The sequence below is a fragment of the Eleutherodactylus coqui genome, chromosome 3 (assembly GCF_035609145.1).
Source record: "Eleutherodactylus coqui strain aEleCoq1 chromosome 3, aEleCoq1.hap1, whole genome shotgun sequence".
Lineage (NCBI taxonomy): Eukaryota > Metazoa > Chordata > Amphibia > Anura > Eleutherodactylidae > Eleutherodactylus > Eleutherodactylus coqui.
The window spans coordinates 54,483,556-54,508,603 of NC_089839.1; the positions used below are offsets into that span (position 1 = coordinate 54,483,556).

General features: G+C 41.4%; 45 non-coding genes across 45 annotated transcripts; all 45 read left to right on the forward strand.

Annotated features, from left to right (window-relative positions):
• The first annotated feature begins 20 nt into the window (after window positions 1-20).
• On the forward strand, window positions 21-93 carry TRNAF-GAA (transfer RNA phenylalanine (anticodon GAA)). The gene has a single exon. It is a non-coding gene; the product is annotated as a tRNA-Phe (tRNA).
• A 309-nt stretch (window positions 94-402) lies between these two features.
• On the forward strand, window positions 403-475 carry TRNAF-GAA (transfer RNA phenylalanine (anticodon GAA)). The gene has a single exon. It is a non-coding gene; the product is annotated as a tRNA-Phe (tRNA).
• A 690-nt stretch (window positions 476-1,165) lies between these two features.
• Window positions 1,166-1,238, forward strand: TRNAF-GAA (transfer RNA phenylalanine (anticodon GAA)). The gene has a single exon. It is a non-coding gene; the product is annotated as a tRNA-Phe (tRNA).
• Window positions 1,239-1,547: 309 nt separating this feature from the next.
• TRNAF-GAA (transfer RNA phenylalanine (anticodon GAA)) lies at window positions 1,548-1,620 on the forward strand. The gene has a single exon. It is a non-coding gene; the product is annotated as a tRNA-Phe (tRNA).
• Window positions 1,621-2,311: 691 nt separating this feature from the next.
• TRNAF-GAA (transfer RNA phenylalanine (anticodon GAA)) lies at window positions 2,312-2,384 on the forward strand. The gene has a single exon. It is a non-coding gene; the product is annotated as a tRNA-Phe (tRNA).
• Window positions 2,385-3,075: 691 nt separating this feature from the next.
• On the forward strand, window positions 3,076-3,148 carry TRNAF-GAA (transfer RNA phenylalanine (anticodon GAA)). Its single transcript has one exon. It is a non-coding gene; the product is annotated as a tRNA-Phe (tRNA).
• Window positions 3,149-3,457: 309 nt separating this feature from the next.
• TRNAF-GAA (transfer RNA phenylalanine (anticodon GAA)) lies at window positions 3,458-3,530 on the forward strand. The gene has a single exon. It is a non-coding gene; the product is annotated as a tRNA-Phe (tRNA).
• A 309-nt stretch (window positions 3,531-3,839) lies between these two features.
• Window positions 3,840-3,912, forward strand: TRNAF-GAA (transfer RNA phenylalanine (anticodon GAA)). Its single transcript has one exon. It is a non-coding gene; the product is annotated as a tRNA-Phe (tRNA).
• A 309-nt stretch (window positions 3,913-4,221) lies between these two features.
• On the forward strand, window positions 4,222-4,294 carry TRNAF-GAA (transfer RNA phenylalanine (anticodon GAA)). Its single transcript has one exon. It is a non-coding gene; the product is annotated as a tRNA-Phe (tRNA).
• Window positions 4,295-4,603: 309 nt separating this feature from the next.
• Window positions 4,604-4,676, forward strand: TRNAF-GAA (transfer RNA phenylalanine (anticodon GAA)). Its single transcript has one exon. It is a non-coding gene; the product is annotated as a tRNA-Phe (tRNA).
• A 309-nt stretch (window positions 4,677-4,985) lies between these two features.
• Window positions 4,986-5,058, forward strand: TRNAF-GAA (transfer RNA phenylalanine (anticodon GAA)). Its single transcript has one exon. It is a non-coding gene; the product is annotated as a tRNA-Phe (tRNA).
• Window positions 5,059-6,081: 1,023 nt separating this feature from the next.
• TRNAF-GAA (transfer RNA phenylalanine (anticodon GAA)) lies at window positions 6,082-6,154 on the forward strand. Its single transcript has one exon. It is a non-coding gene; the product is annotated as a tRNA-Phe (tRNA).
• Window positions 6,155-6,463: 309 nt separating this feature from the next.
• On the forward strand, window positions 6,464-6,536 carry TRNAF-GAA (transfer RNA phenylalanine (anticodon GAA)). The gene has a single exon. It is a non-coding gene; the product is annotated as a tRNA-Phe (tRNA).
• A 667-nt stretch (window positions 6,537-7,203) lies between these two features.
• TRNAF-GAA (transfer RNA phenylalanine (anticodon GAA)) lies at window positions 7,204-7,276 on the forward strand. Its single transcript has one exon. It is a non-coding gene; the product is annotated as a tRNA-Phe (tRNA).
• A 1,023-nt stretch (window positions 7,277-8,299) lies between these two features.
• Window positions 8,300-8,372, forward strand: TRNAF-GAA (transfer RNA phenylalanine (anticodon GAA)). Its single transcript has one exon. It is a non-coding gene; the product is annotated as a tRNA-Phe (tRNA).
• A 309-nt stretch (window positions 8,373-8,681) lies between these two features.
• On the forward strand, window positions 8,682-8,754 carry TRNAF-GAA (transfer RNA phenylalanine (anticodon GAA)). The gene has a single exon. It is a non-coding gene; the product is annotated as a tRNA-Phe (tRNA).
• Window positions 8,755-9,038: 284 nt separating this feature from the next.
• On the forward strand, window positions 9,039-9,111 carry TRNAF-GAA (transfer RNA phenylalanine (anticodon GAA)). Its single transcript has one exon. It is a non-coding gene; the product is annotated as a tRNA-Phe (tRNA).
• Window positions 9,112-9,420: 309 nt separating this feature from the next.
• Window positions 9,421-9,493, forward strand: TRNAF-GAA (transfer RNA phenylalanine (anticodon GAA)). Its single transcript has one exon. It is a non-coding gene; the product is annotated as a tRNA-Phe (tRNA).
• A 690-nt stretch (window positions 9,494-10,183) lies between these two features.
• Window positions 10,184-10,256, forward strand: TRNAF-GAA (transfer RNA phenylalanine (anticodon GAA)). The gene has a single exon. It is a non-coding gene; the product is annotated as a tRNA-Phe (tRNA).
• A 309-nt stretch (window positions 10,257-10,565) lies between these two features.
• TRNAF-GAA (transfer RNA phenylalanine (anticodon GAA)) lies at window positions 10,566-10,638 on the forward strand. Its single transcript has one exon. It is a non-coding gene; the product is annotated as a tRNA-Phe (tRNA).
• A 309-nt stretch (window positions 10,639-10,947) lies between these two features.
• TRNAF-GAA (transfer RNA phenylalanine (anticodon GAA)) lies at window positions 10,948-11,020 on the forward strand. The gene has a single exon. It is a non-coding gene; the product is annotated as a tRNA-Phe (tRNA).
• Window positions 11,021-11,329: 309 nt separating this feature from the next.
• On the forward strand, window positions 11,330-11,402 carry TRNAF-GAA (transfer RNA phenylalanine (anticodon GAA)). Its single transcript has one exon. It is a non-coding gene; the product is annotated as a tRNA-Phe (tRNA).
• A 284-nt stretch (window positions 11,403-11,686) lies between these two features.
• Window positions 11,687-11,759, forward strand: TRNAF-GAA (transfer RNA phenylalanine (anticodon GAA)). The gene has a single exon. It is a non-coding gene; the product is annotated as a tRNA-Phe (tRNA).
• Window positions 11,760-12,068: 309 nt separating this feature from the next.
• On the forward strand, window positions 12,069-12,141 carry TRNAF-GAA (transfer RNA phenylalanine (anticodon GAA)). The gene has a single exon. It is a non-coding gene; the product is annotated as a tRNA-Phe (tRNA).
• A 667-nt stretch (window positions 12,142-12,808) lies between these two features.
• Window positions 12,809-12,881, forward strand: TRNAF-GAA (transfer RNA phenylalanine (anticodon GAA)). Its single transcript has one exon. It is a non-coding gene; the product is annotated as a tRNA-Phe (tRNA).
• Window positions 12,882-13,190: 309 nt separating this feature from the next.
• On the forward strand, window positions 13,191-13,263 carry TRNAF-GAA (transfer RNA phenylalanine (anticodon GAA)). Its single transcript has one exon. It is a non-coding gene; the product is annotated as a tRNA-Phe (tRNA).
• Window positions 13,264-13,547: 284 nt separating this feature from the next.
• TRNAF-GAA (transfer RNA phenylalanine (anticodon GAA)) lies at window positions 13,548-13,620 on the forward strand. The gene has a single exon. It is a non-coding gene; the product is annotated as a tRNA-Phe (tRNA).
• A 309-nt stretch (window positions 13,621-13,929) lies between these two features.
• On the forward strand, window positions 13,930-14,002 carry TRNAF-GAA (transfer RNA phenylalanine (anticodon GAA)). Its single transcript has one exon. It is a non-coding gene; the product is annotated as a tRNA-Phe (tRNA).
• A 690-nt stretch (window positions 14,003-14,692) lies between these two features.
• On the forward strand, window positions 14,693-14,765 carry TRNAF-GAA (transfer RNA phenylalanine (anticodon GAA)). Its single transcript has one exon. It is a non-coding gene; the product is annotated as a tRNA-Phe (tRNA).
• A 309-nt stretch (window positions 14,766-15,074) lies between these two features.
• On the forward strand, window positions 15,075-15,147 carry TRNAF-GAA (transfer RNA phenylalanine (anticodon GAA)). The gene has a single exon. It is a non-coding gene; the product is annotated as a tRNA-Phe (tRNA).
• A 309-nt stretch (window positions 15,148-15,456) lies between these two features.
• TRNAF-GAA (transfer RNA phenylalanine (anticodon GAA)) lies at window positions 15,457-15,529 on the forward strand. The gene has a single exon. It is a non-coding gene; the product is annotated as a tRNA-Phe (tRNA).
• Window positions 15,530-15,838: 309 nt separating this feature from the next.
• On the forward strand, window positions 15,839-15,911 carry TRNAF-GAA (transfer RNA phenylalanine (anticodon GAA)). The gene has a single exon. It is a non-coding gene; the product is annotated as a tRNA-Phe (tRNA).
• Window positions 15,912-16,602: 691 nt separating this feature from the next.
• TRNAF-GAA (transfer RNA phenylalanine (anticodon GAA)) lies at window positions 16,603-16,675 on the forward strand. The gene has a single exon. It is a non-coding gene; the product is annotated as a tRNA-Phe (tRNA).
• A 309-nt stretch (window positions 16,676-16,984) lies between these two features.
• Window positions 16,985-17,057, forward strand: TRNAF-GAA (transfer RNA phenylalanine (anticodon GAA)). The gene has a single exon. It is a non-coding gene; the product is annotated as a tRNA-Phe (tRNA).
• A 1,405-nt stretch (window positions 17,058-18,462) lies between these two features.
• TRNAF-GAA (transfer RNA phenylalanine (anticodon GAA)) lies at window positions 18,463-18,535 on the forward strand. The gene has a single exon. It is a non-coding gene; the product is annotated as a tRNA-Phe (tRNA).
• A 309-nt stretch (window positions 18,536-18,844) lies between these two features.
• On the forward strand, window positions 18,845-18,917 carry TRNAF-GAA (transfer RNA phenylalanine (anticodon GAA)). The gene has a single exon. It is a non-coding gene; the product is annotated as a tRNA-Phe (tRNA).
• A 1,048-nt stretch (window positions 18,918-19,965) lies between these two features.
• On the forward strand, window positions 19,966-20,038 carry TRNAF-GAA (transfer RNA phenylalanine (anticodon GAA)). The gene has a single exon. It is a non-coding gene; the product is annotated as a tRNA-Phe (tRNA).
• Window positions 20,039-20,704: 666 nt separating this feature from the next.
• Window positions 20,705-20,777, forward strand: TRNAF-GAA (transfer RNA phenylalanine (anticodon GAA)). The gene has a single exon. It is a non-coding gene; the product is annotated as a tRNA-Phe (tRNA).
• Window positions 20,778-21,468: 691 nt separating this feature from the next.
• Window positions 21,469-21,541, forward strand: TRNAF-GAA (transfer RNA phenylalanine (anticodon GAA)). The gene has a single exon. It is a non-coding gene; the product is annotated as a tRNA-Phe (tRNA).
• A 691-nt stretch (window positions 21,542-22,232) lies between these two features.
• TRNAF-GAA (transfer RNA phenylalanine (anticodon GAA)) lies at window positions 22,233-22,305 on the forward strand. The gene has a single exon. It is a non-coding gene; the product is annotated as a tRNA-Phe (tRNA).
• A 309-nt stretch (window positions 22,306-22,614) lies between these two features.
• On the forward strand, window positions 22,615-22,687 carry TRNAF-GAA (transfer RNA phenylalanine (anticodon GAA)). The gene has a single exon. It is a non-coding gene; the product is annotated as a tRNA-Phe (tRNA).
• A 309-nt stretch (window positions 22,688-22,996) lies between these two features.
• TRNAF-GAA (transfer RNA phenylalanine (anticodon GAA)) lies at window positions 22,997-23,069 on the forward strand. Its single transcript has one exon. It is a non-coding gene; the product is annotated as a tRNA-Phe (tRNA).
• Window positions 23,070-23,353: 284 nt separating this feature from the next.
• Window positions 23,354-23,426, forward strand: TRNAF-GAA (transfer RNA phenylalanine (anticodon GAA)). The gene has a single exon. It is a non-coding gene; the product is annotated as a tRNA-Phe (tRNA).
• A 284-nt stretch (window positions 23,427-23,710) lies between these two features.
• TRNAF-GAA (transfer RNA phenylalanine (anticodon GAA)) lies at window positions 23,711-23,783 on the forward strand. The gene has a single exon. It is a non-coding gene; the product is annotated as a tRNA-Phe (tRNA).
• A 998-nt stretch (window positions 23,784-24,781) lies between these two features.
• Window positions 24,782-24,854, forward strand: TRNAF-GAA (transfer RNA phenylalanine (anticodon GAA)). The gene has a single exon. It is a non-coding gene; the product is annotated as a tRNA-Phe (tRNA).
• The last annotated feature ends 194 nt before the right edge of the window (window positions 24,855-25,048 follow it).

Below are 25,048 nucleotides of genomic sequence, written 5' to 3' on the forward strand. Positions count from 1 at the left end.
CGTAAAAAGTTGCACTTGCAGCCGAAATAGCTCAGTTGGGAGAGCGTTAGACTGAAGATCTAAAGGTCCCTGGTTCGATCCCGGGTTTCGGCATGTTGCTATGAGCGTATTTGGTTCTAGTTTCTCTCTTCGTGTGTTGTAGTTTTGGCACCCATGAAAGTGCGAAATCAGCAGCAAGTGTGGCAGTTTGGGAAAATTCTAAAAATAAAGCAAGACAAAGCAGGTCCGTGAGAAGTGTGTTAGAATGACAGTCCCAGACACAATCCTGGTTTTCTGCAACCTATGTTGAATATGATTTTGATTTCTCTTTTCCTTTGTCGATGTTTGGAGTTTTCACCGTGGAAAAGATCAAAACACCACAAATTTGACGGTCTTAGAATACCGTAAAAAGTTGTGCTTGCAGCCGAAATAGCTCAGTTGGGAGAGCGTTAGACTGAAGATCTAAAGGTCCCTGGTTCGATCCCGGGTTTCGGCATGTTCTATGAGCGTACTTGATTCTCGTTTCTCTCTTCGTTTGTTGCAGTTTTGGCACCCGTGAATGTGCGAAATCAGCAACAAGTGTGGCATTTTGGGAAAATTCTAAAAATAAAGCAAGACAAAGCAGGTCCGTGAGAAGTGTGTTAAAATGACAGTCCCAGACACATTCTTGGTTTTCTGCAACCTATTTTGAATATGATTTTGATTTCTCTTTTCCTTTGTCGATGTTTGGAGTTTTCACCGTGGAAAAGATCAAAACACCACAAATTTGACGGTCTTAGAATATCGTAAAAAGTTGTGCTTGCAGCTGAAATAGCTCAGTTGGGAGAGCGTTAGACTGAAGGTCTAAAGGTCCCTGGTTCGATCCCGGGTTTCGGCATGTTGCTATGAGTGTACTTGGTACTTGTTTCTCTGTTCGTGTGTTGTAGTTTTGGCACCCATGAAAGTGCGAAATCAGCAGAAAGTCTGGCAGTTTGGGAAAATTCTAAAAATATAGCAAGACAAAGCAGGTCCGTGAGAAGTGTGTTAAAATGACAGTCCCAGACACATTCTTGGTTTTCTGCAACCTATTTTGAATATGATTTTGATATCTCTTTTCCTTTGTCGATGTTTGGAGTTTTCACCGTGGAAAAGATCAAAACACCACAAATTTGACGGTCTTAGAATATCGTAAAAAGTTGTGCTTGCAGCCGAAATAGCTCAGTTGGGAGAGCGTTAGACTGAAGATCTAAAGGTCCCTGGTTCAATCCCGGGTTTCGGCATGTTGCTATGAGCGTACTTGGTTCTCGTTTCTCTCTTCGTGTGTTGTAGTTTTGGCACCCATGAAAGTGCGAAATCAGCAGCAAGTCTGGCAGTTTGGGAAAATTCTAAAAATAAAGCAAGACAAAGCAGGTCCGTGAGAAGTGTGTTAAAATGACAGTCCCAGACACATTCTTGGTTTTCTGCAACCTATTTTGAATATGATTTTGATATCTCTTTTCCTTTGTCGATGTTTGGAGTTTTCACCGTGGAAAAGATCAAAACACCACAAATTTGACGGTCTTAGAATATCGTAAAAAGTTGTGCTTGCAGCCGAAATAGCTCAGTTGGGAGAGCGTTAGACTGAAGATCTAAAGGTCCCTGGTTCGATCCCGGGTTTCGGCATGTTGCTATGAGTGTACTTGGTACTTGTTTCTCTCTTCGTGTGTTGTAGTTTTGGCACCCATGAAAGTGCGAAATCAGCAGAAAGTCTGGCAGTTTGGGAAAATTCTAAAAATATAGCAAGACAAAGCAGGTCCGTGAGAAGTGTGTTAAAATGACAGTCCCAGACACATTCTTGGTTTTCTGCAACCTATTTTGAATATGATTTTGATATCTCTTTTCCTTTGTCGATGTTTGGAGTTTTCACCGTGGAAAAGATCAAAACACCACAAATTTGACGGTCTTAGAATATCGTAAAAAGTTGAGCTTGCAGCCGAAATAGCTCAGTTGGGAGAGCGTTAGACTGAAGATCTAAAGGTTCCTGGTTCGATCCCGGGTTTCGGCAGGTTGCTATGAGCGTACTTGATTCTCGTTTCTCTCTTCGTTTGTTGCAGTTTTGGCACCCGTGAATGTGCGAAATCAGCAACAAGTGTGGCATTTTGGGAAAATTCTAAAAATAAAGCAAGACAAAGCAGGTCCGTGAGAAGTGTGTTAAAATGACAGTCCCAGACACATTCTTGGTTTTCTGCAACCTATTTTGAATATGATTTTGATTTCTCTTTTCCTTTGTCGATGTTTGGAGTTTTCACCATGGAAAAGATCAAAACACCACAAATTTGACGGTCTTAGAATATCGTAAAAAGTTGTGCTTGCAGCCGAAATAGCTCAGTTGGGAGAGCGTTAGACTGAAGATCTAAAGGTCCCTGGTTCGATCCCGGGTTTCGGCATGTTGCTATGAGTGTACTTGGTACTTGTTTCTCTGTTCGTGTGTTGTAGTTTTGGCACCCATGAAAGTGCGAAATCAGCAGAAAGTCTGGCAGTTTGGGAAAATTCTAAAAATATAGCAAGACAAAGCAGGTCCGTGAGAAGTGTGTTAAAATGACAGTCCCAGACACATTCTTGGTTTTCTGCAACCTATTTTGAATATGATTTTGATATCTCTTTTCCTTTGTCGATGTTTGGAGTTTTCACCGTGGAAAAGATCAAAACACCACAAATTTGACGGTCTTAGAATATCGTAAAAAGTTGTGCTTGCAGCCAAAATAGCTCAGTTGGGAGAGCGTTAGATTGAAGATCTAAAGGTCCCTGGTTCGATCCCGGGTTTCGGCATGTTGCTATGAGTGTACTTGGTACTTGTTTCTTTCTTCGTGTGTTGTAGTTTTGGCACCCATGAAAGTGCGAAATCAGCAGAAAGTCTGGCAGTTTGGGAAAATTCTAAAAATATAGCAAGACAAAGCAGGTCCGTGAGAAGTGTGTTAAAATGACAGTCCCAGACACATTCTTGGTTTTCTGCAACCTATTTTGAATATGATTTTGATATCTCTTTTCCTTTGTCGATGTTTGGAGTTTTCACCGTGGAAAAGATCAAAACACCACAAATTTGACGGTCTTAGAATATCGTAAAAAGTTGTGCTTGCAGCCGAAATAGCTCAGTTGGGAGAGCGTTAGACTGAAGATCTAAAGGTCCCTGGTTCGATCCCGGGTTTCGGCATGTTGCTATGAGCGTACTTGGTTCTCGTTTCTCTCTTCGTGTGTTGTAGTTTTGGCACCCATGAAAGTGCAAAATCAGCAGCAAGTCTGGCAGTTTGGGAAAATTCTAAAAATAAAGCAAGACAAAGCAGGTCCGTGAGAAGTGTGTTAAAATGACAGTCCCAGACACATTCTTGGTTTTCTGCAACCTATTTTGAATATGATTTTGATATCTCTTTTCCTTTGTCGATGTTTGGAGTTTTCACCGTGGAAAAGATCAAAACACCACAAATTTGACGGTCTTAGAATATCGTAAAAAGTTGTGCTTGCAGCCGAAATAGCTCAGTTGGGAGAGCGTTAGACTGAAGATCTAAAGGTCCCTGGTTCAATCCCGGGTTTCGGCATGCTGCTATGAGCGTACTTGGTTCTCGTTTCTCTCTTCGTGTGTTGTAGTTTTGGCACCCATGAAAGTGCGAAATCAGCAGCAAGTCTGGCAGTTTGGGAAAATTCTAAAAATAAAGCAAGACAAAGCAGGTCCGTGAGAAGTGTGTTAAAATGACAGTCCCAGACACATTCTTGGTTTTCTGCAACCTATTTTGAATATGATTTTGATATCTCTTTTCCTTTGTCGATGTTTGGAGTTTTCACCGTGGAAAAGATCAAAACACCACAAATTTGACGGTCTTAGAATATCGTAAAAAGTTGTGCTTGCAGCCGAAATAGCTCAGTTGGGAGAGCGTTAGACTGAAGATCTAAAGGTCCCTGGTTCGATCCCGGGTTTCGGCATGTTGCTATGAGTGTACTTGGTACTTGTTTCTCTCTTCGTGTGTTGTAGTTTTGGCACCCATGAAAGTGCGAAATCAGCAGAAAGTCTGGCAGTTTGGGAAAATTCTAAAAATATAGCAAGACAAAGCAGGTCCGTGAGAAGTGTGTTAAAATGACAGTCCCAGACACATTCTTGGTTTTCTGCAACCTATTTTGAATATGATTTTGATATCTCTTTTCCTTTGTCGATGTTTGGAGTTTTCACCGTGGAAAAGATCAAAACACCACAAATTTGACGGTCTTAGAATATCGTAAAAAGTTGAGCTTGCAGCCGAAATAGCTCAGTTGGGAGAGCGTTAGACTGAAGATCTAAAGGTCCCTGGTTCGATCCCGGGTTTCGGCAGGTTGCTATGAGCGTACTTGATTCTCGTTTCTCTCTTCGTTTGTTGCAGTTTTGGCACCCGTGAATGTGCGAAATCAGCAACAAGTGTGGCATTTTGGGAAAATTCTAAAAATAAAGCAAGACAAAGCAGGTCCGTGAGAAGTGTGTTAAAATGACAGTCCCAGACACATTCTTGGTTTTCTGCAACCTATTTTGAATATGATTTTGATTTCTCTTTTCCTTTGTCGATGTTTGGAGTTTTCACCATGGAAAAGATCAAAACACCACAAATTTGACGGTCTTAGAATATCGTAAAAAGTTGTGCTTGCAGCCGAAATAGCTCAGTTGGGAGAGCGTTAGACTGAAGATCTAAAGGTCCCTGGTTCGATCCCGGGTTTCGGCATGTTGCTATGAGTGTACTTGGTACTTGTTTCTCTGTTCGTGTGTTGTAGTTTTGGCACCCATGAAAGTGCGAAATCAGCAGAAAGTCTGGCAGTTTGGGAAAATTCTAAAAATATAGCAAGACAAAGCAGGTCCGTGAGAAGTGTGTTAAAATGACAGTCCCAGACACATTCTTGGTTTTCTGCAACCTATTTTGAATATGATTTTGATATCTCTTTTCCTTTGTCGATGTTTGGAGTTTTCACCGTGGAAAAGATCAAAACACCACAAATTTGACGGTCTTAGAATATCGTAAAAAGTTGTGCTTGCAGCCGAAATAGCTCAGTTGGGAGAGCGTTAGACTGAAGATCTAAAGGTCCCTGGTTCGATCCCGGGTTTCGGCATGTTGCTATGAGTGTACTTGGTACTTGTTTCTCTGTTCGTGTGTTGTAGTTTTGGCACCCATGAAAGTGCGAAATCAGCAGAAAGTCTGGCAGTTTGGGAAAATTCTAAAAATATAGCAAGACAAAGCAGGTCCGTGAGAAGTGTGTTAAAATGACAGTCCCAGACACATTCTTGGTTTTCTGCAACCTATTTTGAATATGATTTTGATTTCTCTTTTCCTTTGTCGATGTCAAAACACCACAAATTTTACGGTCTTAGAATATCGTAAAAAGTTGCGCTTGCAGCCGAAATAGCTCAGTTGGGAGAGCGTTAGATTGAAGATCTAAAGGTCCCTGGTTCGATCCCGGGTTTCAGCATGTTGCTATGAGTGTACTTGGTACTCGTTTCTCTCTTCGTGTGTTGTAGTTTTGGCACCCGTGAATGTGCGAAATCAGCAGCAAGTGTGACAGTTTGGGAAAATTCTAAAAATAAAGCAAGACAAAGCAGGTCTGTGAGAAGTGTGTTAAAATGACAGTCCCAGACACAATCTTGGTTTTCTGCAACCTATGTTGAATATGATTTTGATTTCTCTTTTCCTTTGTCGATGTTTGGAGTTTTCACCGTGGAAAAGATCAAAACACCACAAATTTGACGGTCTTAGAATATCGTAAAAAGTTGTGCTTGCAGCCGAAATAGCTCAGTTGGGAGAGTGTTAGACTGAAGATCTAAAGGTCCCTGGTTCGATCCCGGGTTTCGGCATGTTGCTATGAGTGTACTTGGTACTCGTTTCTCTCTTCGTGTGTTGTAGTTTTGGCACCCATGAAAGTGCGAAATCAGCAGCAAGTCTGGCAGTTTGGGAAAATTCTAAAAATAAAGCAAGACAAAGCAGGTCCGTGAGAAGAGTGTTAAAATGACAGTCCCAGACACATTCTTGGTTTTCTGCAACCTATTTTGAATATGATTTTGATTTCTCTTTTCCTTTGTCGATGTCAAAACACCACAAATTTGACGGTCTTAGAATATCGTAAAAAGTTGTGCTTGCAGCCGAAATAGCTCAGTTGGGAGAGCGTTAGACTGAAGATCTAAAGGTCCCTGGTTCGATCCCGGGTTTCGGCATGTTGCTATGAGTGTACTTGGTACTCGTTTCTCTCTTCGTGTGTTGTAGTTTTGGCACCCATGAAAGTGCGAAATCAGCAGCAAGTCTGGCAGTTTGGGAAAATTCTAAAAATATAGCAAGACAAAGCAGGTCCGTGAGAAGTGTGTTAAAATGACAGTCCCAGACACATTCTTGGTTTTCTGCAACCTATTTTGAATATGATTTTGATATCTCTTTTCCTTTGTCGATGTTTGGAGTTTTCACCGTGGAAAAGATCAAAACACCACAAATTTGACGGTCTTAGAATATCGTAAAAAGTTGTGCTTGCAGCCGAAATAGCTCAGTTGGGAGAGCGTTAGACTGAAGATCTAAAGGTCCCTGGTTCGATCCCGGGTTTCGGCATGTTGCTATGAGCGTTCTTGGTTCTCGTTTCTCTCTTCGTGTGTTGTAGTTTTGGCACCCATGAAAGTGCAAAATCAGCAGCAAGTCTGGCAGTTTGGGAAAATTCTAAAAATAAAGCAAGACAAAGCAGGTCCGTGAGAAGTGTGTTAAAATGACAGTCCCAGACACATTCTTGGTTTTCTGCAACCTATTTTGAATATGATTTTGATATCTCTTTTCCTTTGTCGATGTTTGGAGTTTTCACCGTGGAAAAGATCAAAACACCACAAATTTGACGGTCTTAGAATATCGTAAAAAGTTGTGCTTGCAGCCGAAATAGCTCAGTTGGGAGAGCTGTTAGACTGAAGATCTAAAGGTCCCTGGTTCGATCCCGGGTTTCGGCATGTTGCTATGAGTGTACTTGTTACTCGTTTCTCTCTTCGTGTGTTGTAGTTTTGGCACCCATGAAAGTGCGAAATCAGCAGCAAGTCTGGCAGTTTGGGAAAATTCTAAAAATGAAGCAAGACAAAGCAGGTCCGTGAGAAGAGTGTTAAAATGACAGTCCCAGACACATTCTTGGTTTTCTGCAACCTATTTTGAATATGATTTTGATTTCTCTTTTCCTTTGTCGATGTCAAAACACCACAAATTTGACGGTCTTAGAATATCGTAAAAAGTTGTGCTTGCAGCCGAAATAGCTCAGTTGGGAGAGCGTTAGACTGAAGATCTAAAGGTCCCTGGTTCGATCCCGGGTTTCGGCATGTTGCTATGAGTGTACTTGGTACTTGTTTCTCTGTTCGTGTGTTGTAGTTTTGGCACCCATGAAAGTGCGAAATCAGCAGAAAGTCTGGCAGTTTGGGAAAATTCTAAAAATATAGCAAGACAAAGCAGGTCCGTGAGAAGTGTGTTAAAATGACAGTCCCAGACACATTCTTGGTTTTCTGCAACCTATTTTGAATATGATTTTGATTTCTCTTTTCCTTTGTCGATGTCAAAACACCACAAATTTTACGGTCTTAGAATATCGTAAAAAGTTGCGCTTGCAGCCGAAATAGCTCAGTTGGGAGAGCGTTAGATTGAAGATCTAAAGGTCCCTGGTTCGATCCCGGGTTTCAGCATGTTGCTATGAGTGTACTTGGTACTCGTTTCTCTCTTCGTGTGTTGTAGTTTTGGCACCCGTGAATGTGCGAAATCAGCAGCAAGTGTGACAGTTTGGGAAAATTCTAAAAATAAAGCAAGACAAAGCAGGTCTGTGAGAAGTGTGTTAAAATGACAGTCCCAGACACAATCTTGGTTTTCTGCAACCTATGTTGAATATGATTTTGATTTCTCTTTTCCTTTGTCGATGTTTGGAGTTTTCACCGTGGAAAAGATCAAAACACCACAAATTTGACGGTCTTAGAATATCGTAAAAAGTTGTGCTTGCAGCCGAATTAGCTTAGTTGGGAGAGTGTTAGACTGAAGATCTAAAGGTCCCTGGTTCGATCCCGGGTTTCGGCATGTTGCTATGAGTGTACTTGGTACTCGTTTCTCTCTTCGTGTGTTGTAGTTTTGGCACCCGTGAATGTGCGAAATCAGCAGCAAGTGTGACAGTTTGGGAAAATTCTAAAAATAAAGCAAGACAAAGCAGGTCCGTGAGAAGAGTGTTAAAATGACAGTCCCAGACACATTCTTGGTTTTCTGCAACCTATTTTGAATATGATTTTGATTTCTCTTTTCCTTTGTCGATGTCAAAACACCACAAATTTGACGGTCTTAGAATATCGTAAAAAGTTGTGCTTGCAGCCGAAATAGCTCAGTTGGGAGAGCGTTAGACTGAAGATCTAAAGGTCCCTGGTTCGATCCCGGGTTTCGGCATGTTGCTATGAGTGCACTTGGTACTCGTTTCTCTCTTCGTGTGTTGTAGTTTTGGCACCCATGAAAGTGCGAAATCAGCAGCAAGTCTGGCAGTTTGGGAAAATTCTAAAAATATAGCAAGACAAAGCAGGTCCGTGAGAAGTGTGTTAAAATGACAGTCCCAGACACATTCTTGGTTTTCTGCAACCTATTTTGAATATGATTTTGATATCTCTTTTCCTTTGTCGATGTTTGGAGTTTTCACCGTGGAAAAGATCAAAACACCACAAATTTGACGGTCTTAGAATACCGTAAAAAGTTGTGCTTGCAGCCGAAATAGCTCAGTTGGGAGAGCGTTAGACTGAAGATCTAAAGGTCCCTGGTTCGATCCCGGGTTTCGGCATGTTGCTATGAGTGTACTTGGTACTCGTTTCTCTCTTCGTGTGTTGTAGTTTTGGCACCCATGAAAGTGCGAAATCAGCAGCAAGTCTGGCAGTTTGGGAAAATTCTAAAAATAAAGCAAGACAAAGCAGGTCCGTGAGAAGAGTGTTAAAATGACAGTCCCAGACACATTCTTGGTTTTCTGCAACCTATTTTGAATATGATTTTGATTTCTCTTTTCCTTTGTCGATGTCAAAACACCACAAATTTTACGGTCTTAGAATATCGTAAAAAGTTGCACTTGCAGCCGAAATAGCTCAGTTGGGAGAGCGTTAGACTGAAGATCTAAAGGTCCCTGGTTCGATCCCGGGTTTCGGCATGTTGCTATGAGCGTATTTGGTTCTAGTTTCTCTCTTCGTGTGTTGTAGTTTTGGCACCCATGAAAGTGCGAAATCAGCAGCAAGTGTGGCAGTTTGGGAAAATTCTAAAAATAAAGCAAGACAAAGCAGGTCCGTGAGAAGTGTGTTAGAATGACAGTCCCAGACACAATCCTGGTTTTCTGCAACCTATGTTGAATATGATTTTGATTTCTCTTTTCCTTTGTCGATGTTTGGAGTTTTCACCGTGGAAAAGATCAAAACACCACAAATTTGACGGTCTTAGAATACCGTAAAAAGTTGTGCTTGCAGCCGAAATAGCTCAGTTGGGAGAGCGTTAGACTGAAGATCTAAAGGTCCCTGGTTCGATCCCGGGTTTCGGCATGTTCTATGAGCGTACTTGATTCTCGTTTCTCTCTTCGTTTGTTGCAGTTTTGGCACCCGTGAATGTGCGAAATCAGCAACAAGTGTGGCATTTTGGGAAAATTCTAAAAATAAAGCAAGACAAAGCAGGTCCGTGAGAAGTGTGTTAAAATGACAGTCCCAGACACATTCTTGGTTTTCTGCAACCTATTTTGAATATGATTTTGATTTCTCTTTTCCTTTGTCGATGTTTGGAGTTTTCACCGTGGAAAAGATCAAAACACCACAAATTTGACGGTCTTAGAATATCGTAAAAAGTTGTGCTTGCAGCTGAAATAGCTCAGTTGGGAGAGCGTTAGACTGAAGGTCTAAAGGTCCCTGGTTCGATCCAGGGTTTCGGCATGTTGCTATGAGTGTACTTGGTACTTGTTTCTCTGTTCGTGTGTTGTAGTTTTGGCACCCATGAAAGTGCGAAATCAGCAGAAAGTCTGGCAGTTTGGGAAAATTCTAAAAATATAGCAAGACAAAGCAGGTCCGTGAGAAGTGTGTTAAAATGACAGTCCCAGACACATTCTTGGTTTTCTGCAACCTATTTTGAATATGATTTTGATATCTCTTTTCCTTTGTCGATGTTTGGAGTTTTCACCGTGGAAAAGATCAAAACACCACAAATTTGACGGTCTTAGAATATCGTAAAAAGTTGTGCTTGCAGCCGAAATAGCTCAGTTGGGAGAGCGTTAGACTGAAGATCTAAAGGTCCCTGGTTCAATCCCGGGTTTCGGCATGTTGCTATGAGCGTACTTGGTTCTCGTTTCTCTCTTCGTGTGTTGTAGTTTTGGCACCCATGAAAGTGCGAAATCAGCAGCAAGTCTGGCAGTTTGGGAAAATTCTAAAAATAAAGCAAGACAAAGCAGGTCCGTGAGAAGTGTGTTAAAATGACAGTCCCAGACACATTCTTGGTTTTCTGCAACCTATTTTGAATATGATTTTGATATCTCTTTTCCTTTGTCGATGTTTGGAGTTTTCACCGTGGAAAAGATCAAAACACCACAAATTTGACGGTCTTAGAATATCGTAAAAAGTTGTGCTTGCAGCCGAAATAGCTCAGTTGGGAGAGCGTTAGACTGAAGATCTAAAGGTCCCTGGTTCGATCCCGGGTTTCGGCATGTTGCTATGAGTGTACTTGGTACTTGTTTCTCTCTTCGTGTGTTGTAGTTTTGGCACCCATGAAAGTGCAAAATCAGCAGAAAGTCTGGCAGTTTGGGAAAATTCTAAAAATATAGCAAGACAAAGCAGGTCCGTGAGAAGTGTGTTAAAATGACAGTCCCAGACACATTCTTGGTTTTCTGCAACCTATTTTGAATATGATTTTGATATCTCTTTTCCTTTGTCGATGTTTGGAGTTTTCACCGTGGAAAAGATCAAAACACCACAAATTTGACGGTCTTAGAATATCGTAAAAAGTTGAGCTTGCAGCCGAAATAGCTCAGTTGGGAGAGCGTTAGACTGAAGATCTAAAGGTCCCTGGTTCGATCCCGGGTTTCGGCAGGTTGCTATGAGCGTACTTGATTCTCGTTTCTCTCTTCGTTTGTTGCAGTTTTGGCACCCGTGAATGTGCGAAATCAGCAACAAGTGTGGCATTTTGGGAAAATTCTAAAAATAAAGCAAGACAAAGCAGGTCCGTGAGAAGTGTGTTAAAATGACAGTCCCAGACACATTCTTGGTTTTCTGCAACCTATTTTGAATATGATTTTGATTTCTCTTTTCCTTTGTCGATGTTTGGAGTTTTCACCATGGAAAAGATCAAAACACCACAAATTTGACGGTCTTAGAATATCGTAAAAAGTTGTGCTTGCAGCCGAAATAGCTCAGTTGGGAGAGCGTTAGACTGAAGATCTAAAGGTCCCTGGTTCGATCCCGGGTTTCGGCATGTTGCTATGAGTGTACTTGGTACTTGTTTCTCTGTTCGTGTGTTGTAGTTTTGGCACCCATGAAAGTGCGAAATCAGCAGAAAGTCTGGCAGTTTGGGAAAATTCTAAAAATATAGCAAGACAAAGCAGGTCCGTGAGAAGTGTGTTAAAATGACAGTCCCAGACACATTCTTGGTTTTCTGCAACCTATTTTGAATATGATTTTGATTTCTCTTTTCCTTTGTCGATGTCAAAACACCACAAATTTGACGGTCTTAGAATATCGTAAAAAGTTGTGCTTGCAGCCGAAATAGCTCAGTTGGGAGAGCGTTAGACTGAAGATCTAAAGGTCCCTGGTTCGATCCCGGGTTTCGGCATGTTGCTATGAGTGTACTTCGTACTCGTTTCTCTCTTCGTGTGTTGTAGTTTTGGCACCCATGAAAGTGCGAAATCAGCAGCAAGTCTGGCAGTTTGGGAAAATTCTAAAAATATAGCAAGACAAAGCAGGTCCGTGAGAAGTGTGTTAAAATGACAGTCCCAGACACATTCTTGGTTTTCTGCAACCTATTTTGAATATGATTTTGATATCTCTTTTCCTTTGTCGATGTTTGGAGTTTTCACCGTGGAAAAGATCAAAACACCACAAATTTGACGGTCTTAGAATATCGTAAAAAGTTGTGCTTGCAGCCGAAATAGCTCAGTTGGGAGAGCGTTAGACTGAAGATCTAAAGGTCCCTGGTTCGATCCCGGGTTTCGGCATGTTGCTATGAGCGTACTTGGTTCTCGTTTCTCTCTTCGTGTGTTGTAGTTTTGGCACCCATGAAAGTGCAAAATCAGCAGCAAGTCTGGCAGTTTGGGAAAATTCTAAAAATAAAGCAAGACAAAGCAGGTCCGTGAGAAGTGTGTTAAAATGACAGTCCCAGACACATTCTTGGTTTTCTGCAACCTATTTTGAATATGATTTTGATATCTCTTTTCCTTTGTCGATGTTTGGAGTTTTCACCGTGGAAAAGATCAAAACACCACAAATTTGACGGTCTTAGAATATCGTAAAAAGTTGTGCTTGCAGCCGAAATAGCTCAGTTGGGAGAGCTGTTAGACTGAAGATCTAAAGGTCCCTGGTTCGATCCCGGGTTTCGGCATGTTGCTATGAGTGTACTTGTTACTCGTTTCTCTCTTCGTATGTTGTAGTTTTGGCACCCATGAAAGTGCGAAATCAGCAGCAAGTCTGGCAGTTTGGGAAAATTCTAAAAATAAAGCAAGACAAAGCAGGTCCGTGAGAAGAGTGTTAAAATGACAGTCCCAGACACATTCTTGGTTTTCTGCAACCTATTTTGAATATGATTTTGATTTCTCTTTTCCTTTGTCGATGTCAAAACACCACAAATTTGACGGTCTTAGAATATCGTAAAAAGTTGTGCTTGCAGCCGAAATAGCTCAGTTGGGAGAGCGTTAGACTGAAGATCTAAAGGTCCCTGGTTCGATCCCGGGTTTCGGCATGTTGCTATGAGTGCACTTGGTACTCGTTTCTCTCTTCGTGTGTTGTAGTTTTGGCACCCATGAAAGTGCGAAATCAGCAGCAAGTCTGGCAGTTTGGGAAAATTCTAAAAATATAGCAAGACAAAGCAGGTCCGTGAGAAGTGTGTTAAAATGACAGTCCCAGACACATTCTTGGTTTTCTGCAACCTATTTTGAATATGATTTTGATATCTCTTTTCCTTTGTCGATGTTTGGAGTTTTCACCGTGGAAAAGATCAAAACACCACAAATTTGACGGTCTTAGAATATCGTAAAAAGTTGTGCTTGCAGCCGAAATAGCTCAGTTGGGAGAGCGTTAGACTGAAGATCTAAAGGTCCCTGGTTCGATCCCGGGTTTCGGCATGTTGCTATGAGTGTACTTGGTACTCGTTTCTCTCTTCGTGTGTTGTAGTTTTGGCACCCATGAAAGTGCGAAATCAGCAGCAAGTCTGGCAGTTTGGGAAAATTCTAAAAATAAAGCAAGACAAAGCAGGTCCGTGAGAAGAGTGTTAAAATGACAGTCCCAGACACATTCTTGGTTTTCTGCAACCTATTTTGAATATGATTTTGATTTCTCTTTTCCTTTGTCGATGTCAAAACACCACAAATTTTACGGTCTTAGAATATCGTAAAAAGTTGCACTTGCAGCCGAAATAGCTCAGTTGGGAGAGCGTTAGACTGAAGATCTAAAGGTCCCTGGTTCGATCCCGGGTTTCGGCATGTTGCTATGAGCGTATTTGGTTCTAGTTTCTCTCTTCGTGTGTTGTAGTTTTGGCACCCATGAAAGTGCGAAATCAGCAGCAAGTGTGGCAGTTTGGGAAAATTCTAAAAATAAAGCAAGACAAAGCAGGTCCGTGAGAAGTGTGTTAGAATGACAGTCCCAGACACAATCCTGGTTTTCTGCAACCTATGTTGAATATGATTTTGATTTCTCTTTTCCTTTGTCGATGTTTGGAGTTTTCACCGTGGAAAAGATCAAAACACCACAAATTTGACGGTCTTAGAATACCGTAAAAAGTTGTGCTTGCAGCCGAAATAGCTCAGTTGGGAGAGCGTTAGACTGAAGATCTAAAGGTCCCTGGTTCGATCCCGGGTTTCGGCATGTTCTATGAGCGTACTTGATTCTCGTTTCTCTCTTCGTTTGTTGCAGTTTTGGCACCCGTGAATGTGCGAAATCAGCAACAAGTGTGGCATTTTGGGAAAATTCTAAAAATAAAGCAAGACAAAGCAGGTCCGTGAGAAGTGTGTTAAAATGACAGTCCCAGACACATTCTTGGTTTTCTGCAACCTATTTTGAATATGATTTTGATTTCTCTTTTCCTTTGTCGATGTTTGGAGTTTTCACCGTGGAAAAGATCAAAACACCACAAATTTGACGGTCTTAGAATATCGTAAAAAGTTGTGCTTGCAGCTGAAATAGCTCAGTTGGGAGAGCGTTAGACTGAAGGTCTAAAGGTCCCTGGTTCGATCCCGGGTTTCGGCATGTTGCTATGAGTGTACTTGGTACTTGTTTCTCTGTTCGTGTGTTGTAGTTTTGGCACCCATGAAAGTGCGAAATCAGCAGAAAGTCTGGCAGTTTGGGAAAATTCTAAAAATATAGCAAGACAAAGCAGGTCCGTGAGAAGTGTGTTAAAATGACAGTCCCAGACACATTCTTGGTTTTCTGCAACCTATTTTGAATATGATTTTGATATCTCTTTTCCTTTGTCGATGTTTGGAGTTTTCACCGTGGAAAAGATCAAAACACCACAAATTTGACGGTCTTAGAATATCGTAAAAAGTTGTGCTTGCAGCCGAAATAGCTCAGTTGGGAGAGCGTTAGACTGAAGATCTAAAGGTCCCTGGTTCAATCCCGGGTTTCGGCATGTTGCTATGAGCGTACTTGGTTCTCGTTTCTCTCTTCGTGTGTTGTAGTTTTGGCACCCATGAAAGTGCGAAATCAGCAGCAAGTCTGGCAGTTTGGGAAAATTCTAAAAATAAAGCAAGACAAAGCAGGTCCGTGAGAAGTGTGTTAAAATGACAGTCCCAGACACATTCTTGGTTTTCTGCAACCTATTTTGAATATGATTTTGATATCTCTTTTCCTTTGTCGATGTTTGGAGTTTTCACCGTGGAAAAGATCAAAACACCACAAATTTGACGGTCTTAGAATATCGTAAAAAGTTGTGCTTGCAGCCGAAATAGCTCAGTTGGGAGAGCGTTAGACTGAAGATCTAAAGGTCCCTGGTTCGATCCCGGGTTTCGGCATGTTGCTATGAGTGTACTTGGTACTTGTTTCTCTCTTCGTGTGTTGTAGTTTTGGCACCCATGAAAGTGCGAAATCAGCAGAAAGTCTGGCAGTTTGGGAAAATTCTAAAAATATAGCAAGACAAAGCAGGTCCGTGAGAAGTGTGTTAAAATGACAGTCCCAGACACATTCTTGGTTTTCTGCAACCTATTTTGAATATGATTTTGATATCTCTTTTCCTTTGTCGATGTTTGGAGTTTTCACCGTGGAAAAGATCAAAACACCACAAATTTGACGGTCTTAGAATATCGTAAAAAGTTGAGCTTGCAGCCGAAATAGCTCAGTTGGGAGAGCGTTAGACTGAAGATCTAAAGGTCCCTGGTTCGATCCCGGGTTTCGGCAGGTTGCTATGAGCGTACTTGATTCTCGTTTCTCTCTTCGTTTGTTGCAGTTTTGGCACCCGTGAATGTGCGAAATCAGCAACAAGTGTGGCATTTTGGGAAAATTCTAAAAATAAAGCAAGACAAAGCAGGTCCGTGAGAAGTGTGTTAAAATGACAGTCCCAGACACATTCTTGGTTTTCTGCAACCTATTTTGAATATGATTTTGATTTCTCTTTTCCTTTGTCGATGTTTGGAGTTTTCACCATGGAAAAGATCAAAACACCACAAATTTGACGGTCTTAGAATATCGTAAAAAGTTGTGCTTGCAGCCGAAATAGCTCAGTTGGGAGAGCGTTAGACTGAAGATCTAAAGGTCCCTGGTTCGATCCCGGGTTTCGGCATGTTGCTATGAGTGTACTTGGTACTTGTTTCTCTGTTCGTGTGTTGTAGTTTTGGCACCCATGAAAGTGCGAAATCAGCAGAAAGTCTGGCAGTTTGGGAAAATTCTAAAAATATAGCAAGACAAAGCAGGTCCGTGAGAAGTGTGTTAAAATGACAGTCCCAGACACATTCTTGGTTTTCTGCAACCTATTTTGAATATGATTTTGATATCTCTTTTCCTTTGTCGATGTTTGGAGTTTTCACCGTGGAAAAGATCAAAACACCACAAATTTGACGGTCTTAGAATATCGTAAAAAGTTGTGCTTGCAGCCAAAATAGCTCAGTTGGGAGAGCGTTAGATTGAAGATCTAAAGGTCCCTGGTTCGATCCCGGGTTTCGGCATGTTGCTATGAGTGTACTTGGTACTTGTTTCTCTCTTCGTGTGTTGTAGTTTTGGCACCCATGAAAGTGCGAAATCAGCAGAAAGTCTGGCAGTTTGGGAAAATTCTAAAAATATAGCAAGACAAAGCAGGTCCGTGAGAAGTGTGTTAAAATGACAGTCCCAGACACATTCTTGGTTTTCTGCAACCTATTTTGAATATGATTTTGATATCTCTTTTCCTTTGTCGATGTTTGGAGTTTTCACCGTGGAAAAGATCAAAACACCACAAATTTGACGGTCTTAGAATATCGTAAAAAGTTGTGCTTGCAGCCGAAATAGCTCAGTTGGGAGAGCGTTAGACTGAAGATCTAAAGGTCCCTGGTTCGATCCCGGGTTTCGGCATGTTGCTATGAGCGTACTTGGTTCTCGTTTCTCTCTTCGTGTGTTGTAGTTTTGGCACCCATGAAAGTGCAAAATCAGCAGCAAGTCTGGCAGTTTGGGAAAATTCTAAAAATAAAGCAAGACAAAGCAGGTCCGTGAGAAGTGTGTTAAAATGACAGTCCCAGACACATTCTTGGTTTTCTGCAACCTATTTTGAATATGATTTTGATATCTCTTTTCCTTTGTCGATGTTTGGAGTTTTCACCGTGGAAAAGATCAAAACACCACAAATTTGACGGTCTTAGAATATCGTAAAAAGTTGTGCTTGCAGCCGAAATAGCTCAGTTGGGAGAGCGTTAGACTGAAGATCTAAAGGTCCCTGGTTCGATCCCGGGTTTCGGCATGTTGCTATGAGTGTACTTGGTACTTGTTTCTCTGTTCGTGTGTTGTAGTTTTGGCACCCATGAAAGTGCGAAATCAGCAGAAAGTCTGGCAGTTTGGGAAAATTCTAAAAATATAGCAAGACAAAGCAGGTCCGTGAGAAGTGTGTTAAAATGACAGTCCCAGACACATTCTTGGTTTTCTGCAACCTATTTTGAATATGATTTTGATTTCTCTTTTCCTTTGTCGATGTCAAAACACCACAAATTTTACGGTCTTAGAATATCGTAAAAAGTTGCGCTTGCAGCCGAAATAGCTCAGTTGGGAGAGCGTTAGATTGAAGATCTAAAGGTCCCTGGTTCGATCCCGGGTTTCAGCATGTTGCTATGAGTGTACTTGGTACTCGTTTCTCTCTTCGTGTGTTGTAGTTTTGGCACCCATGAAAGTGCGAAATCAGCAGCAAGTCTGGCAGTTTGGGAAAATTCTAAAAATAAAGCAAGACAAAGCAGGTCCGTGAGAAGTGTGTTAAAATGACAGTCCCAGACACATTCTTGGTTTTCTGCAACCTATTTTGAATATGATTTTGATTTCTCTTTTCCTTTGTCGATGTCAAAACACCACAAATTTTACGGTCTTAGAATATCGTAAAAAGTTGCGCTTGCAGCCGAAATAGCTCAGTTGGGAGAGCGTTAGACTGAAGATCTAAAGGTCCCTGGTTCGATCCCGTGTTTCGGCATGTTGCTATGAGCGTACTTGGTTCTCGTTTCACTCTTCGTGTGTTGTAGTTTTGGCACCCGTGAATGTGCGAAATCAGCAGCAAGTGTGACAGTTTGGGAAAATTCTAAAAATAAAGCAAGACAAAGCAGGTCTGTGAGAAGTGTGTTAAAATGACAGTCCCAGACACAATCTTGGTTTTCTGCAACCTATGTTGAATATGATTTTGATTTCTCTTTTCCTTTGTCGATGTTTGGAGTTTTCACCGTGGAAAAGATCAAAACACCACAAATTTGACGGTCTTAGAATATCGTAAAAAGTTGTGCTTGCAGCCGAAATAGCTCAGTTGGGAGAGTGTTAGACTGAAGATCTAAAGGTCCCTGGTTCGATCCCGGGTTTCGGCATGTTGCTATGAGTGTACTTGGTACTCGTTTCTCTCTTCGTGTGTTGTAGTTTTGGCACCCATGAAAGTGCGAAATCAGCAGCAAGTCTGGCAGTTTGGGAAAATTCTAAAAATAAAGCAAGACAAAGCAGGTCCGTGAGAAGAGTGTTAAAATGACAGTCCCAGACACATTCTTGGTTTTCTGCAACCTATTTTGAATATGATTTTGATATCTCTTTTCCTTTGTCGATGTTTGGAGTTTTCACCGTGGAAAAGATCAAAACACCACAAATTTGACGGTCTTAGAATATCGTAAAAAGTTGTGCTTGCAGCCGAAATAGCTCAGTGGGGAGAGCGTTAGACTGAAGATCTAAAGGTCCCTGGTTCGATCCCGGGTTTCGGCATGTTGCTATGAGTGTACTTGGTACTCGTTTCTCTCTTCGTGTGTTGTAGTTTTGGCACCCATGAAAGTGCGAAATCAGCATCAAGTCTGGCAGTTTGGGAAAATTCTAAAAATATAGCAAGACAAAGCAGGTCCGTGAGAAGTGTGTTAAAATGACAGTCCCAGACACATTCTTGGTTTTCTGCAACCTATTTTGAATATGATTTTGATATCTCTTTTCCTTTGTCGATGTTTGGAGTTTTCACCGTGGAATAGATCAAAACACCACAAATTTGACGGTCTTAGAATATCGTAAAAAGTTGTGCTTGCAGCCGAAATAGCTCAGTTGGGAGAGCGTTAGACTGAAGATCTAAAGGTCCCTGGTTCGATCCCGGGTTTCGGCATGTTGCTATGAGCGTACTTGGTTCTCGTTTCTCTCTTCGTGTGTTGTAGTTTTGGCACCCATGAAAGTGCAAAATCAGCAGCAAGTCTGGCAGTTTGGGAAAATTCTAAAAATAAAGCAAGACAAAGCAGGTCCGTGAGAAGTGTGTTAAAATGACAGTCCCAGACACATTCTTGGTTTTCTGCAACCTATTTTGAATATGATTTTGATATCTCTTTTCCTTTGTCGATGTTTGGAGTTTTCACCGTGGAAAAGATCAAAACACCACAAATTTGACGGTCTTAGAATATCGTAAAAAGTTGTGCTTGCAGCCGAAATAGCTCAGTTGGGAGAGTGTTAGACTGAAGATCTAAAGGTCCCTGGTTCGATCCCGGGTTTCGGCATGTTGCTATGAGTGTACTTGGTACTCGTTTCTCTCTTCGTGTGTTGTAGTTTTGGCACCCATGAAAGTGCGAAATCAGCAGCAAGTCTGGCAGTTTGGGAAAATTCTAAAAATAAAGCAAGACAAAGCAGGTCCGTGAGAAGAGTGTTAAAATGACAGTCCCAGACACATTCTTGGTTTTCTGCAACCTATTTTGAATATGATTTTGATTTCTCTTTTCCTTTGTCGATGTCAAAACACCACAAATTTGACGGTCTTAGAATATCGTAAAAAGTTGTGCTTGCAGCCGAAATAGCTCAGTTGGGAGAGCATTAGACTGAAGATCTAAAGGTCCCTGGTTCGATCCCGGGTTTCGGCATGTTGCTATGAGTGTACTTGGTACTCGTTTCTCTCTTCGTGTGTTGTAGTTTTGGCACCCATGAAAGTGCGAAATCAGCAGCAAGTCTGGCAGTTTGGGAAAATTCTAAAAATATAGTAAGACAAAGCAGGTCCGTGAGAAGTGTGTTAAAATGACAGTCCCAGACACATTCTTGGTTTTCTGCAACCTATTTTGAATATGATTTTGATATCTCTTTTCCTTTGTCGATGTTTGGAGTTTTCACCGTGGAAAAGATCAAAACACCACAAATTTGACGGTCTTAGAATATCGTAAAAAGTTGTGCTTGCAGCCGAAATAGCTCAGTTGGGAGAGCGTTAGACTGAAGATCTAAAGGTCCCTGGTTCGATCCCGGGTTTCGGCATGTTGCTATGAGTGTACTTGGTACTCGTTTCTCTCTTCGTGTGTTGTAGTTTTGGCACCCATGAAAGTGCGAAATCAGCAGCAAGTCTGGCAGTTTGGGAAAATTCTAAAAATAAAGCAAGACAAAGCAGGTCCGTGAGAAGAGTGTTAAAATGACAGTCCCAGACACATTCTTGGTTTTCTGCAACCTATTTTGAATATGATTTTGATTTCTCTTTTCCTTTGTCGATGTCCAAACACCACAAATTTTACGGTCTTAGAATATCGTAAAAAGTTGCACTTGCAGCCGAAATAGCTCAGTTGGGAGAGCGTTAGACTGAAGATCTAAAGGTCCCTGGTTCGATCTCGGGTTTCGGCATGTTGCTATGAGCGTATTTGGTTCTAGTTTCTCTCTTCGTGTGTTGTAGTTTTGGCACCCATGAAAGTGCGAAATCAGCAGCAAGTGTGGCAGTTTGGGAAAATTCTAAAAATAAAGCAAGACAAAGCAGGTCCGTGAGAAGTGTGTTAGAATGACAGTCCCAGACACAATCCTGGTTTTCTGCAACCTATGTTGAATATGATTTTGATATCTCTTTTCCTTTGTCGATGTTTGGAGTTTTCACCGTGGAAAAGATCAAAACACCACAAATTTGACGGTCTTAGAATATCGTAAAAAGTTGTGCTTGCAGCCGAAATAGCTCAGTTGGGAGAGCGTTAGACTGAAGATCTAAAGGTCCCTGGTTCGATCCCGGGTTTCGGCAGGTTGCTATGAGCGTACTTGATTCTCGTTTCTCTCTTCGTTTGTTGCAGTTTTGGCACCCGTGAATGTGCGAAATCAGCAACAAGTGTGGCATTTTGGGAAAATTCTAAAAATAAAGCAAGACAAAGCAGGTCCGTGAGAAGTGTGTTAAAATGACAGTCCCAGACACATTCTTGGTTTTCTGCAACCTATTTTGAATATGATTTTGATTTCTCTTTTCCTTTGTCGATGTTTGGAGTTTTCACCGTGGAAAAGATCAAAACACCACAAATTTGACGGTCTTAGAATATCGTAAAAAGTTGTGCTTGCAGCTGAAATACCTCAGTTGGGAGAGCGTTAGACTGAAGGTCTAAAGGTCCCTGGTTCGATCCCGGGTTTCGGCATGTTGCTATGAGTGTACTTGGTACTTGTTTCTCTGTTCGTGTGTTGTAGTTTTGGCACCCATGAAAGTGCGAAATCAGCAGAAAGTCTGGCAGTTTGGGAAAATTCTAAAAATATAGCAAGACAAAGCAGGTCCGTGAGAAGTGTGTTAAAATGACAGTCCCAGACACATTCTTGGTTTTCTGCAACCTATTTTGAATATGATTTTGATATCTCTTTTCCTTTGTCGATGTTTGGAGTTTTCACCGTGGAAAAGATCAAAACACCACAAATTTGACGGTCTTAGAATATCGTAAAAAGTTGAGCTTGCAGCCGAAATAGCTCAGTTGGGAGAGCGTTAGACTGAAGATCTAAAGGTCCCTGGTTCGATCCCGGGTTTCGGCAGGTTGCTATGAGCGTACTTGATTCTCGTTTCTCTCTTCGTTTGTTGCAGTTTTGGCACCCGTGAATGTGCGAAATCAGCAACAAGTGTGGCATTTTGGGAAAATTCTAAAAATAAAGCAAGACAAAGCAGGTCCGTGAGCAGTGTGTTAAAATGACAGTCCCAGACACATTCTTGGTTTTCTGCAACCTATTTTGAATATGATTTTGATTTCTCTTTTCCTTTGTCGATGTTTGGAGTTTTCACCGTGGAAAAGATCAAAACACCACAAATTTGACGGTCTTAGAATATCGTAAAAAGTTGTGCTTGCAGCCGAAATAGCTCAGTTGGGAGAGCGTTAGACTGAAGATCTAAAGGTCCCTGGTTCGATCCAGGGTTTCGGCATGTTGCTATGAGTGTACTTGGTACTTGTTTCTCTGTTCGTGTGTTGTAGTTTTGGCACCCATGAAAGTGCGAAATCAGCAGAAAGTCTGACAGTTTGGGAAAATTCTAAAAATATAGCAAGTCACAGCAGGTCCGTGAGAAGTGTGTTAAAATGACAGTCCCAGACACATTCTTGGTTTTCTGCAACCTATTTTGAATATGATTTTGATATCTCTTTTCCTTTGTCGATGTTTGGAGTTTTCACCGTGGAAAAGATCAAAACACCACAAATTTGACGGTCTTAGAATATCGTAAAAAGTTGTGCTTGCAGCCGAAATAGCTCAGTTGGGAGAGCGTTAGACTGAAGATCTAAAGGTCCCTGGTTCGATCCCGGGTTTCGGCATGTTGCTCTGAGCGTACTTGGTTCTCGTTTCTCTCTTCGTGTGTTGTAGTTTTGGCACCCATGAAAGTGCGAAATCAGCAGCAAGTCTGGCAGTTTGGGAAAATTCTAAAAATAAAGCAAGACAAAGCAGGTCCGTGAGTAGTGTGTTAAAATGACAGTCCCAGACACATTCTTGGTTTTCTGCAACCTATTTTGAATATGATTTTGATATCTCTTTTCCTTTGTCGATGTTTGGAGTTTTCACCGTGGAAAAGATCAAAACACCACAAATTTGACGGTCTGAGAATATCGTAAAAAGTTGTGCTTGCAGCCGAAATAGCTCAGTTGGGAGAGCGTTAGACTGAAGATCTAAAGGTCCCTGGTTCGATCCCGGGTTTCGGCATGTTGCTATGAGTGTACTTGGTACTTCTTTCTCTCTTCGTGTGTTGTAGTTTTGGCACCCATGAAAGTGCGAAATCAGCAGCAAGTCTGGCAGTTTGGGAAAATTCTAAAAATAAAGCAAGACAAAGCAGGTCCGTGAGAAGTGTGTTAAAATGACAGTCCCAGACACATTCTTGGTTTTCTGCAACCTATTTTGAATATGATTTTGATATCTCTTTTCCTTTGTCGATGTTTGGAGTTTTCACCGTGGAAAAGATCAAAATACCACAAATTTGACGGTCTTAGAATATCGTAAAAAGTTGTGCTTGCAGCCGAAATAGCTCAGTTGGGAGAGCGTTAGACTGAAGATCTAAAGGTCCCTGGTTCGATCCCGGGTTTCGGCATGTTGTTATGAGTGTACTTGGTACTCGTTTCTCTCTTCGTGTGTTGTAGTTTTGGCACCCATGAAAGTGCGAAATCAGCAGAAAGTCTGGCAGTTTGGGAAAATTCTAAAAATAAAGCAAGACAAAGCAGGTCCGTGAGAAGTGTGTTAAAATGACAGTCCCAGACACATTCTTGGTTTTCTGCAACCTATTTTGAATATGATTTTGATTTCTCTTTTCCTTTGTCGATGTCAAAACACCACAAATTTGACGGTCTTAGAATATCGTAAAAAGTTGTGCTTGCAGCCGAAATAGCTCAGTTGGGAGAGCGTTAGACTGAAGATCTAAAGGTCCCTGGTTCGATCCCGGGTTTCGGCAGGTTGCTATGAGTGTACTTGGTACTCGTTTCTCTCTTCGTGTGTTGTAGTTTTGGCACCCATGAAAGTGCGAAATCAGCAGCAAGTCTGACAGTTTGGGAAAATTCTAAAAATATAGCAAGACAAAGCAGGTCCGTGAGAAGTGTGTTAAAATGACAGTCCCAGACACATTCTTGGTTTTCTGCAACCTATTTTGAATATGATTTTGATTTCTCTTTTCCTTTGTTGATGTCAAAACACCACAAATTTGACGGTCTTAGAATATCGTAAAAAGTTGTGCTTGCAGCCGAAATAGCTCAGTTGGGAGAGCGTTAGACTGAAGATCTAAAGGTCCCTGGTTCGATCCCGGGTTTCGGCATGTTGCTATGTGTGTACTTGGTACTCGTTTCTCTCTTCGTGTGTTGTAGTTTTGGCACCCATGAAAGTGCGAAATCAGCAGCAAGTCTGACAGTTTGGGAAAATTCTAAAAATATAGCAAGACAAAGCAGGTCCGTGAGAAGTGTGTTAAAATGACAGTCCCAGACACATTCTTGGTTTTCTGCAACCTATTTTGAATATGATTTTGATTTCTCTTTTCCTTTGTCGATGTCAAAACACCACAAATTTTACGGTCTTAGAATATCGTAAAAAGTTGCACTTGCAGCCGAAATAGCTCAGTTGGGAGAGCGTTAGATTGAAGATCTAAAGGTCCCTGGTTCGATCCCGGGTTTCAGCATGTTGCTATGAGTGTACTTGGTACTCGTTTCTCTCTTCGTGTGTTGTAGTTTTGGCACCCATGAAAGTGCGAAATCAGCAGCAAGTCTGGCAGTTTGGGAAAATTCTAAAAATAAAGCAAGACAAAGCAGGTCCGTGAGAAGTGTGTTAAAATGACAGTCCCAGACACATTCTTGGTTTTCTGCAACCTATTTTGAATATGATTTTGATTTCTCTTTTCCTTTGTCGATGTCAAAACACCACAAATTTTACGGTCTTAGAATATCGTAAAAAGTTGCACTTGCAGCCGAAATAGCTCAGTTGGGAGAGCGTTAGACTGAAGATCTAAAGGTCCCTGGTTCGATCCCGTGTTTCGGCATGTTGCTATGAGCGTACTTCGTTCTCGTTTCACTCTTCGTGTGTTGTAGTTTTGGCACCCGTGAATGTGCGAAATCAGCAGCAAGTGTGACAGTTTGGGAAAATTCTAAAAATAAAGCAAGACAAAGCAGGTCCGTGAGAAGTGTGTTAAAATGACAGTCCCAAACACATTCTTGGTTTTCTGCAACCTATTTTGAATATGATTTTGATTTCTCTTTTCCTTTGTCGATGTCAAAACACCACAAATTTGACGGTCTTAGAATATCGTAAAAAGTTGTGCTTGCAGCCGAAATAGCTCAGTTGGGAGAGCGTTAGACTGAAGATCTAAAGGTCCCTGGTTCGATCCCGGGTTTCGGCATGTTGCTATGAGTGTACTTGGTACTCGTTTCTCTCTTCGTGTGTTGTAGTTTTGGCACCCATGAAAGTGCGAAATCAGCAGCAAGTCTGGCAGTTTGGGAAAATTCTAAAAATATAGCAAGACAAAGCAGGTCCGTGAGAAGTGTGTTAAAATGACAGTCCCAGACACATTCTTGGTTTTCTGCAACCTATTTT